Here is a 10,625-nt window from a genome sequence, read left to right as displayed (position 1 = left end):
TATATATATATATATAATCAGCCAGACCTAACAATTGTTTAAAATACCAAAGCAAAGTTTACATAATTTTACAGCAGTACTGTTGAATTTCTTTCAAACAGAGGACAAGAATGCGAAGAGAAGATGTTCCTATGAAAACAATGATGTAATTTAGCAGAAGCTGTGCAGGACAGAGGTCTGACTAGTTGTCACACATGCTAAGGATATCCCTAAGGCCCCATTCACACTGAGCGACACTTACCTCGAGCGGATTTCCACACGGCCGGAATAGCGCGACTGTTCGGGCGACCTTCACCGTCGGGCTGCATGCAAAAATAGAAAAATAGTGCGACATCCGCTGGGAAAAAAGGGTCCTGCACAAGCGATGAGCGACATGGAGCTGTAGAATAGAACAGCTCCATTGAAAATCATTGGTCGAGTGACTTCTCACGATATCGCGCGGCAAATATGCGCGATTAAAAGCTCAGTGTGAATGGGCACTTAAGGGAACCGCTACACGTGTATTATCACTGCAGACCTAATTGAAATACTCGCTGGACACTAGATAACCTCAATACTTTTAGGGTTATTCACAAAAGGGTGACGAGTTTGGAGGAGGCAGGAGAAGTAAACAATCTAGGCCAACGTAGCTAAACTGGAAAAATTCTCCAATTCAGCTCACTTTCCAGTTCAGCTATGTTCTCTTAGATTGCACACTTCTCCTGCCTTCTCCAAACTCTTTACCCTGGAGGGCCCATTCACACCACATCCAGATCATCTCCAGACCAGACCAAATTGTTTCTGGACCCAAAATGCATCCTAATGTATCCCTATGCTATTTCTGGCCTCTGTTCACACCAGCGCAGTCCGATCCATACCAGACCAGAGAAATACTGCATGTCTCATTTTGTCTGGTCTGGAATGCACTGAAACTGCGGGCAGGTTTACACCATTTTCCAGACCAGATCTGGTCCGGAAAATGGGGTGAACCTGCCCTTAGTGAATATCCCTGTTTGATTAATAAATTCTGACTAAGCATGCGATAAATGAAGTCAGAAAGTCAGTACCTCTAAACCGTGGGTGCCCACAATTTTTTGTGTGAAGATCTACTTTTCAAATGACGAGCTACATGAGATCTACCAACGAAAAAAACCTCCCTCGCTCTCTCTCCTGGCTGTCTTTGCTTGCTCTCCTGGCTGTCTCTCCTCGCTCTCCTGGCTGTCCCTCCTTGCTCATCCTCCTGGCCGTCTCTTCTCTCTCCTGGCTGTCATTCCTCGTTTTCTCTCCTGTCTGTCTCTCCCCGCTCTCTCTCCTGGCTCACCTTGCTGTATTTTGCAACAGGCTGTGTAAAGTAATATTCTTTGATGTAATACATAGCACTTCAACCACCAGTATCCACCAGAAAGGTGTCAGGGAGGTTGGCTCAGCAGACTCGGGCTAATAGGTAATCATGTTTGCACAGCTAAATAAATATACCAAAATGGAATAAAGGGGCTGCCATTCACACCCTTCGTGATCTAGCAGCATCAGCTTTGAGAGCTACTGGTAGATCATGATCTACCTAATGGGCACCCCTGCTCTAAACTGTATGCATGTTTTAGGTCACTGGATTATCAAGACTGCCAGTCAACTATCATTTTAAGAGGTTAGCATCAACACTATGTATTCCTACCAGTACATGACTTAAAGTGACACTAAACTCAGGAGTTACACCGTAAAAATGCTTTCTAGTGCCAGAACTATGAACAAAAATGGATCTTATTTGTGTATCAACCGGCTGTAGATTCTCAAATCATCTCTGAATTGGTGCGGACACTGTCCTTCCTTCTGGAGGGTGGCTACTTTTCTTCCCCATGATCCCTGTGTGTGTGTGTTGTAAAGTAGCCGCCGTGCAAAGCTCAATCTCACCTTTAGTTCACTCATTTGTATTGAGATTGTAGTCCATCACAGGAGTGAGCTTGGAGCGGTGACTACTTTACAACACACACAGGGACCATGGGGAAGAAAAGTAGCCACCCTCCAGAAGGAAGGACAGTGTCAGCACCAATTCAGAGATGATTTGAGGATCTACAACAGAGTGATGCACAAATTAGATACATTTTTGTTAGTAGTTAAGGTACTTGATTGTATTTATAAGATTTAACTCCCGAGTTTAGTGTCACTTTAATTGGGAGATCTAGCCAACTAGTAGCTGGATGTGTAAACAAGTGTAATCCAATTCCCTCTTGGTGCCCCGCTCACCATGGTGTTAGCAGCTGCAGGCCCAGCATCCCGTTACACATAAAAGAATCTTTGAAAGGCTCTGGACAAAGAACAAACTCCTATAGCTGGGGTTTGTCCGTAATTTGACTTCAAACTCCGAGCAGCCTTGTGGGAAAAGCAGGGAGTGGATCATATGGAGGAGGAGGACGGGAAGTTCCGGGAAGTTCCGAGCAGAAAACAGCATTTTGTTACAGCCGACAACAAAATGTGAAATATTTTAATTAATATAGCTGGCTGAAAATAGAAATGCAAAGATAATGTTTAACCACTTCAGTACTAGCGCCTGTTTAACCCTTTGGACTTATATACTTCTAGCTCCACTGACAGCAATGCCCTGGGATACTCTACCATAACCTCAACCAAAGGGCAGACTCTACCATAAGCTGATGTCATTTGCTTACATTCCAGTAGACGAGGCTCTGTCTGTCCTACCGGTTAGTGACAGCCCAAGTGCTTCCCTATTGCCTAAATAGAAGAGGCATGGGTATGCTTACTTGAACCTTTGTGAAATTGTTCCAGATCTGTGCAGTAATCCTTTGTGGAACTTAGTTTTGTGAAGCAGCTTCCTGAATTTATTTATTTGAGGTATTTATATAGTGCCGACAATTTACGCAGTGCTTTACACAGTTAACACATTTAGGCCCTATTCACAACAGGGCGGATGCGTTTCAGGGCAGTTTCCGTGCGAATTTTAAAAGAGTGTTGTTGGGCGTTTTTATTTGCATTTCAGCGCTGAAACGCAATTAAAAAAACGCCCAAAAATGCGCTCATCAGTACGTTTCTATTCAAATCTGTATAGAATCCGCACTGATCAGCACGGGGGGGGGGGAGAATGCTTAGGGAGCTTTTCGGGCAGCAGGCGGTTCAGATTGCGCGATCGCATGAACAGTCCCCATAGGAATGTATGGGATCATTCAGGACGGTGGTTCAGCGTGGACAAATCCCAGCGACCAAACCGCACTGGTGTGATTGGGCCTTTACATCAGCCCTCAAGGACCTTACAATCGAAGGTCCCTATCTCGCATGCATACAGGGCCAATTTAGACAGGAACCAAGTAACCTACTAGCATGTCTTTGGATTGTGGGAGGAAACCCACGCAAGCACAGGGAAACACCAAGGAACATGGAAACTCCATACAAACTCCTTGCAGATAGTAACCTGGCCGGGATTTGAACCAGGGACCCCCAGTGCTACAAGGCAGAAGCATTAACCACTACACTATTGTGCTGCACAGTTACTACTATTCCTTCTTTCTGTGCAGGGTGACTGGTCCATTCTCCGCCCCCTCCTTTACTTCTCTGCAGACAGCCTATAGTGGGTGGAGCCTGCTGGGCCCCTCCCACAACTCTGTGCACAGGCTTTGTGCAACACATTGCTAGAAATACAATATCTGGATTTGCAAATGCACAGAAAGTGAGAATTTATATAATTAGTGGCAATTAAGAAACATGTTTAAATGAAATATGTTGTGCCTGGAGTTCAGCTGAAATCACCTCCTGGGGGCTATTGTGTTACAATCTCTGCACTGAGTCAGTCCCACTTCTTCAGCCATTTTAAAAGGTGGCCCCAAACTGCCTACAGAGTTCTGTTTATTACTTCTGGTCATCCAAACACTAAATGAAATGCTCCCTAGTGTATGGAACTAGAAGTCCTAGTGTGCCTGTCGAGACGCCGTCCTCAAACTGCACATTGCCTAAAAGGTGAATCTAACATTAAGGCCCCATTCCCACTAAGCGATTTATCGTGCATTTTTGCAGCGAGATATCACGAGAAGTCGCCAGCCAATGCTATTCAATGGAGCTGTCTTCGCTCCATGTCGCAGGACCCTTTTTTCGGCAGATTTCGCGCGATTTTTCTATTTTTTAATGGAGCCCAACGGTGAAGGTTGCACTACCGTCACCCCCCAAAGGTCGTGCTATCCCGGCCGCGCGGACCCGCTGCAAAAGGTATGGCGCTTATCGCGAACAGGGCCAACTGATCGGAAGCCGATTAATCGATTATTGAAAAAGTTGACAACTTTTTCAATAATCGATTATAATCGATTATGTCGATTAGTTGTTGCAGCCCTAGTGTGAATGGAGCCTAAGACGTACAAGTATTACTTTCAGCAATAAAAACAAAAGTCAAACCAATTACAACATTCAGCAGTTTGTTAAAAGCAGCACGACAAGTGATGGTAATCTGCCAAACACGTACAACTCAATAATAGAAAACACCACACACACAAAAAGAAGATAAATCGCTTATTATGTTAGTGAACACAACGACAGCTTGCAATGTCCTTCCAATCCATCCAGACTGATGTGAGGAGAAGAGAACACAGAACCTAAAGACATTGCAATATCTAATAAAACCACACAGCGCTTACCACGCCGAAGAATGACTATAGCAATCTAGCCGCCAAATGTTCACGAGAAAGAATGTAAACAGGATTAAATATGACATTTTATACTTGGGAGCCAGAGAGCATCGAAAGCGACAAAGGCAGAAACATAAGCAGATAAGGGAGAGAAGCCAAAAAGGGATGAAAGACATATGAAGAGATAGATATACACACACACACACACACACACACAAACACACACACGAGATATCACCGACACACCAAGTACACGTCATGGTATTGCACCACAAGAAATGAAACACATGCCCTTGACTGTCATAATACAAAGACATCAAGGTGCAAGCATTGGCATGCATATGATTGCCGAAGAACCTACTGAAAACCCAAAACACAACACTGTAATATATCCCAGCACACCGATCCTGAAATGTGGTGGCTGCATTCATGTCTTTATTTTCATCTGGGCAGCAAACCTTAAGCTGGCCATACACCTTACATCTGCAGAGTTTCTATGGTCAGATGGAAAATGTGCAACGGATTCCTCCATCTACGCTAAACTGTGTGGATGGAGGAACCTCCCCGTAGGCCAAGCTTCAGTATCTTGCTAGTCGGCCCGCTGGCTGCCAAAATACCTGAACACTCTGATTGGATGCAGACATTGTTCAGGTGTTTTGAGAGCCAGCGGGGCCCACTAGCAAGATACTGAAGCTTGGCCTACGGGGAGGTTCCTCCATCCACACAGTTTAGCGTAGATGGAGGAATCCGTTGCACATTTTCCATCTGACCATAGAAAGTCTGCAGATAATTGTAAGGTGTATGGCCAGCTTACTTTTCAGCTTCCTTTACCAGACAAAGCTGTCCAGCAAAAAATGCCAGGTAAGAGGGCTGAGACAAACCATTTAAATCCGACAGGGGTGCTTACAGTGGTCAGCTGGTATTCACGTAAAAATATTTATCCCAAAAGAAAAGAAACCTGTTACTGTAACTGCTTATAATGCGTTAGCTGGAGTTCAGATTTAAATGTCTTAGTCAAGTCCATCTACACCTGCTAGTCCATCTAACACCACCCTCCTCACAGGGTGACAATGCTACGGTCCCAGGGTGGCTCCGTTACTCTTCTATAGCGTGGAGCCACACTAAAGCCGGGTATACATGCTTCTATTTTTTAGAACAGATTCCTCCATCAATGCTTACGAGTGTTGATCGAGGAATCCCATGCTGCTTCTATTGTACTCTGACAGTGGCCATCAGCTGCTGTCAGTATACACGAACGGAGCCTTCAGCGGACTGGTTGCCCAATATGGTTTCCGTTATAGAGCTTGAGTGAACATAAACCCAAAGCAGTTCAAAGAGTATTGAGGGTGTTGAAGATTCAGTAACCCAGAAGAGACATTTTTGTTTCCCGAGTTAAGATCGGTGATACTGGTCATACACAAGGCAATTTCCCAGCATTTCATCCAGGATTTAACCGATCACCAACTGGTTTTATTTCCACGATAAAGATGTTGGCACATTATTTCAATCCATTTCAGTGTTTCCATAATCAGAATAAGCAGAAAACTGGCATTAAGGATGGATTCCGGTCCTGTACCCTGCACACTAATCTTCCTATACGCTTGAGTTAGGAGCACAACACAAGAAGATATCACACCAAAATGGCACAAGATACCAATATGCATCGATTATATTAGACTATATCATATGTAAAACATGAAGACATTTTAAGACTTAAAGTAGATATAAGTCCTAGACAGACAGTTTGCAACGGTACCACGGGGGGAAGGGCGGGAGGAGGATTCATAAAAACTGGGAGGACATGAAATCTGGAGCAGTTGCCCATAGCAACCAATCAGCTTATATCTTGATTAGGTTCAGTTAAGCTTGGAAAGTAAAACAGAGAAGCTGATTGGTTCTACTCCAGGTTATGTCTGCTCCAATGTTTTATGTACCCCCTATGTATCATAAACAACTGACATTTTATCCATAAAATACTGTTTTCACTTTTTTTTTTTTGTCTTCCGGTCCATGTTTACAGATCAGTAGTTCTGATCTCCTAATCAGATTTCAGGGTAACGCCTATTCTGTTCATCACTAAAGAAGGTGGTTGTTGGGCATGTCTATTCTGCCCATACCCCTCCTGAAGGCTGGTGGCTGGGTATGTCTATTCTGTCCATACCCCTGAAGAAAGTGGTGGTTGGATAGGTCTATTCTGTCCACATCCCTATATAACAGGAGTGGAAAACTCTACCAGCTGTGCTTTACCTAAAAATCCCAACATGCCTCTGCCTCTGGGAGCTATGCCTGCAACTGTCAGTCTTGCAATGCCTCATGGGACTTGTAGCTCCACAACAGCTGTAGGGCCAGAGTTGCCCATCCCTTTTATAGAAGCTGTTCATTGGGTATGTCTATTTTGCCTACACCCCTGAAGAAAGTGGTTGTTGGGTATGTCTATTCTGCCCATAACCTTAAAGGTTGTGGTGGTGGTTGAGTTGATCTATCCTTTTCATACCCCTAAAGAAAAAGTTAGTTGGGTACGTCTATTCTGTCCATACCCGTGAAGAAGGCGGGGTGGTTGGGTACGTCTATTCTGTCCATACCCCTGAAGAAGGCAGGGGTGGTTGGGTATGTCCACAGTGTCCATACCCCTGAAGAAGGCCGGAGTGGTTGGGTACATCTATTCTGTCCATACCCCTGAAGAGAAGAAGAAGGCGGGAGTGGTTGGGTACGTCTATTCTGTCCATACCCCTGAAGAAGGCGGGAGTGGTTGGGTACGTCTATTCTGTCCATACCCCTGAAGAAGGCGGGGGTGGTTGGGTATGTCTATTCTGTCCATACCCCTGAAGAAGGCGGGGGTGGTTGGTTATGTGTATTCTGTCCACGGTGTCCATATCCCTGAAGAAGATGGTAACTGAACGGAGACCAGGGTAAAAATAACTCTATTAGTAAATCAGCCGCCTTGCTTTGGGAGAGCAGCTCAGAATTAATGATTGTGTCGTATTCCACAATACTCCTACAAGGAAAGCCCACTATGGGGCACTAGCACCAGACAAAACCAAAATACAATGACAACATAAAAGATCTCCAGACAAAAGGCTGAGGTGTTGAAACCTGGAGCTCCAGGAAGAAGATGCAGCAGCAGCCCCGGGCAGACACATCCATACAACAATATACATCACAGCGGCAGAGAAGACATCAGCAGGCTTGTCTGCAGAGATTCCACACCTCGGCAATACAAGACATCAGATCCATAACACGCAGCACGTCCCTGCAGCACACAGCTCATTGTCTGATCGCTGACTGGCATGACAGGTGACCAACAGCCATGATATGATGCCCCCCCTATAGAGCCCCCTGCAATGCACAATGCCTGGGGCTCGCCTCCATTGTCCCCCCACCCTTAGCACAGAGCGCCCCCTTTCCCTCCATTACCTGGCCGGGATACACAAACACAGCAGCCGATCGCCTCCGTCTCCTCCTCCTCCTCCTCTCTACCCAGCGCACGCACATCCAGCTCCGGACATTTGCCTTGACAACGGAAGTCCCGCCCCTTTCCTGGTCTGTCACGAACTCCTTCTCGCCGATTGGGCAGAAGGCCTCAACAGCCATTGGAGCAGAAGGACGTCGATCGGGAGCTCCAGGTGGTAGGGCCACGCCCACTGCCTGCTGTCAAACTGGCAGCTCTGTGCTATTTTTAGCCTTATTGTCATGATGGTTTGTTTAATAACACATGCATGGGATCTGTGCATCTCTAATGACTGCAAGTCAGGGACACTATTGGAGGGGAGGGAGGGAGAGGGGTCGGGGATACAGCTTCTATCCCAAGGGACTGGAATGTAGACTCACATGAGAGCAAGTCTGGTCAAGACAGCTTCCCCTCTGACATCACATTCTCCACATGTCTGGAAACTGTGATTACCTGTCAGAGAATTGTTCCTACTGTTTTATATTCAATTGCTGCACTGCGTAGCCTGCGTTATAATGCATTGATGAGCGTTGCTTTTCATTTTCAGGGCCCGTTCTCAGCAGGGGCTGTGAGTCATAGTGCACATCATAATGTGCGCATGCTGGTTTGCGTTATGCACCCACACTGAGATGCATTGTTACAGTGTTTACTTTTTATAACTTTTAAAGTTTACAAAAATCAAATGGCTCAACTGAGGTGTCCCCCGGTCCGGGGACGCCAACCTGTCCCCAGGCCGGGTGTCACCCACGGGGACATCATCATACATGCTGGTAATGAGGTCACGCTCACGCCCGCAGACATCTTGGTGATGGAAGCCAGTGTTATAACAGAATCCTGGACTTCGTTAGTTACGTGGACTGTGGCTCACACAAGCGCAGAAGAGGTGGTCAGGTCCATAAATTTCACAGGCTATTTGCCTGCTTTGCGCATGTGCGGGGAAGCGGGTCCAGAGAATTGACAGTCATGGCGCCTGTATTTGATGTATACTTTGATTATGTGTTAAGTGATATGTTTGCAGGCGCCTTGGCTGTGAATTGTGTAAAGCTGGAGGCGCTGGTGTGTTCCTTTGGAAGTGATGTACAGTATGTGATGGAGGAAAAAACTTAAATTACCGGACCTCGTGTCAATCTACGGGAAATCGGACTGACCTGTGCTCTTTACTTCTTCAGATTACCCCCGATCCGTCACAATCGGGTCCAGTGAAAGGGAACAGTGTTCCGTTTCTTTTTTCTGACCTGGCCGGAGTTGGGGGCAACCGTATGTAAACAGACACCCATTCGTTTAGATCCGGCTGCCCATAGACTTACATTGGTCATCCATTCGGGTCTGCCTGTAAAACTGATAGGTGGTCCTGATCGGACTGCCGGTGTAAAATTGGCCTAATTTTTTATTTTTTTGTTTGATTGTATTTGAGATGTTATTTCTTCTTTATCTCATAAGTGACACTTTTTCTGTATACTTTGTGTTTTTTTATTTTGTTGTTTTTTTACTGTAACAAAACAGAAAATGTAAGGAACTGGATGGAAAAAGAAGACAAGCATCGCATTGCAGTCAGATATTAATTTGATGCGTTCTTGAATATCGCTTTGTAATGGTTGTCAAACACTAGACAGGTCTCTATATGCTGTGCAGTATTCTACAGAGTGATGCCAACCTGCCCAAACATTGCTCCTGACACTCATAATGGTGAAGTGTTGAGGGATAATATCTTTACTAAAATGTTTCTAGATGAGTATTCTTTATACCCCTGCAGGGAGTCTGATGTTCAGATTTTGTCCATTTACATTTGCCTAAAATTGATCTTCCATTCAGATCTACCTAAAAAAACTTGCAAGTGGATCTGATCAGAACAGCTGTTCAAAATGGGCCTTAGAGTAGCCATATACACATAGGGGCTTTTGATAAATCCTCCACCCAGAGTATATCTTGCATGGCACTACCGCCACTAGATGGCATTGGTGAGCAAAGGAATTCCTATTAGACATAAAAGCTGTGAAAAACTTCAGTTCGGTTTGGATATTTCGGGTTTCGGATCGGAAATTCAGTTTGGTTTGGGTTTCGGATTTGGACGAAATTCAAATTTTCGTTAGTTTCTGATGATTATCGATGCGATTCAGAAATTCGGATCCCGAATGCTAATCGGGTCTAGGAGCCTCAGCTTTAGTATTATATGTGTATACTGTTTATAGCTCCCATGTTGCCATAACGAACATGTGTGTACAAACCCATTCGGATGCATTAAACCGAAAAACACATCTGACTGGCTAGAAAAGTCACATGTCCGATTCAGTTTAGCTTTTAAACGAAATTGGGACGGGAGCCAAAATTCGGAAACGGGAATGTCGACAAATTCGGATGCATTGGGATTCGGCAATTCGGATGTGTCTGAATGTCCGATTTTCTGAAAATTCATACAAATTTTGATTCAGAACGAACGAATCGCACGTGTCTAATTGCTATGCTTTGAGCCGGCGTTGATCAACATACATGGTGTGAACAAGCCCTAAATGAGCTCTCAGCACACCTCAGCGCATTATAAAGATACACATGGACAATTTTTCACAGCCCGACACATC

At 45.0% G+C, this 10,625-nt stretch overlaps 1 protein-coding gene across 2 annotated transcripts in view; it reads right to left on the bottom strand.

The window, feature by feature from the left end:
* The window catches only part of WDR37 (WD repeat domain 37), a 119,106-nt gene extending 110,944 nt beyond the window's left edge, over positions 1–8,162 (bottom strand). For both annotated transcript variants that reach the window (XM_018554188.1, XM_018554189.1), the window contains exon 1: positions 8,016–8,162. The gene's annotated coding sequence lies outside the window, so the exon portion shown is untranslated. The remainder of the gene's footprint in view (positions 1–8,015) is intronic.
* Positions 8,163–10,625: the final 2,463 nt, after the last annotated feature.

Source organism: Nanorana parkeri, unplaced genomic scaffold (assembly GCF_000935625.1).
Source record: "Nanorana parkeri isolate BGI_ZX_2015 unplaced genomic scaffold, ASM93562v1 scaffold145, whole genome shotgun sequence".
NCBI classification, from domain to species: domain Eukaryota; kingdom Metazoa; phylum Chordata; class Amphibia; order Anura; family Dicroglossidae; genus Nanorana; species Nanorana parkeri.
The sequence above is the reverse complement of the archived record's forward strand: the minus strand, read 5'-3'. Positions and strand labels throughout refer to the sequence as shown.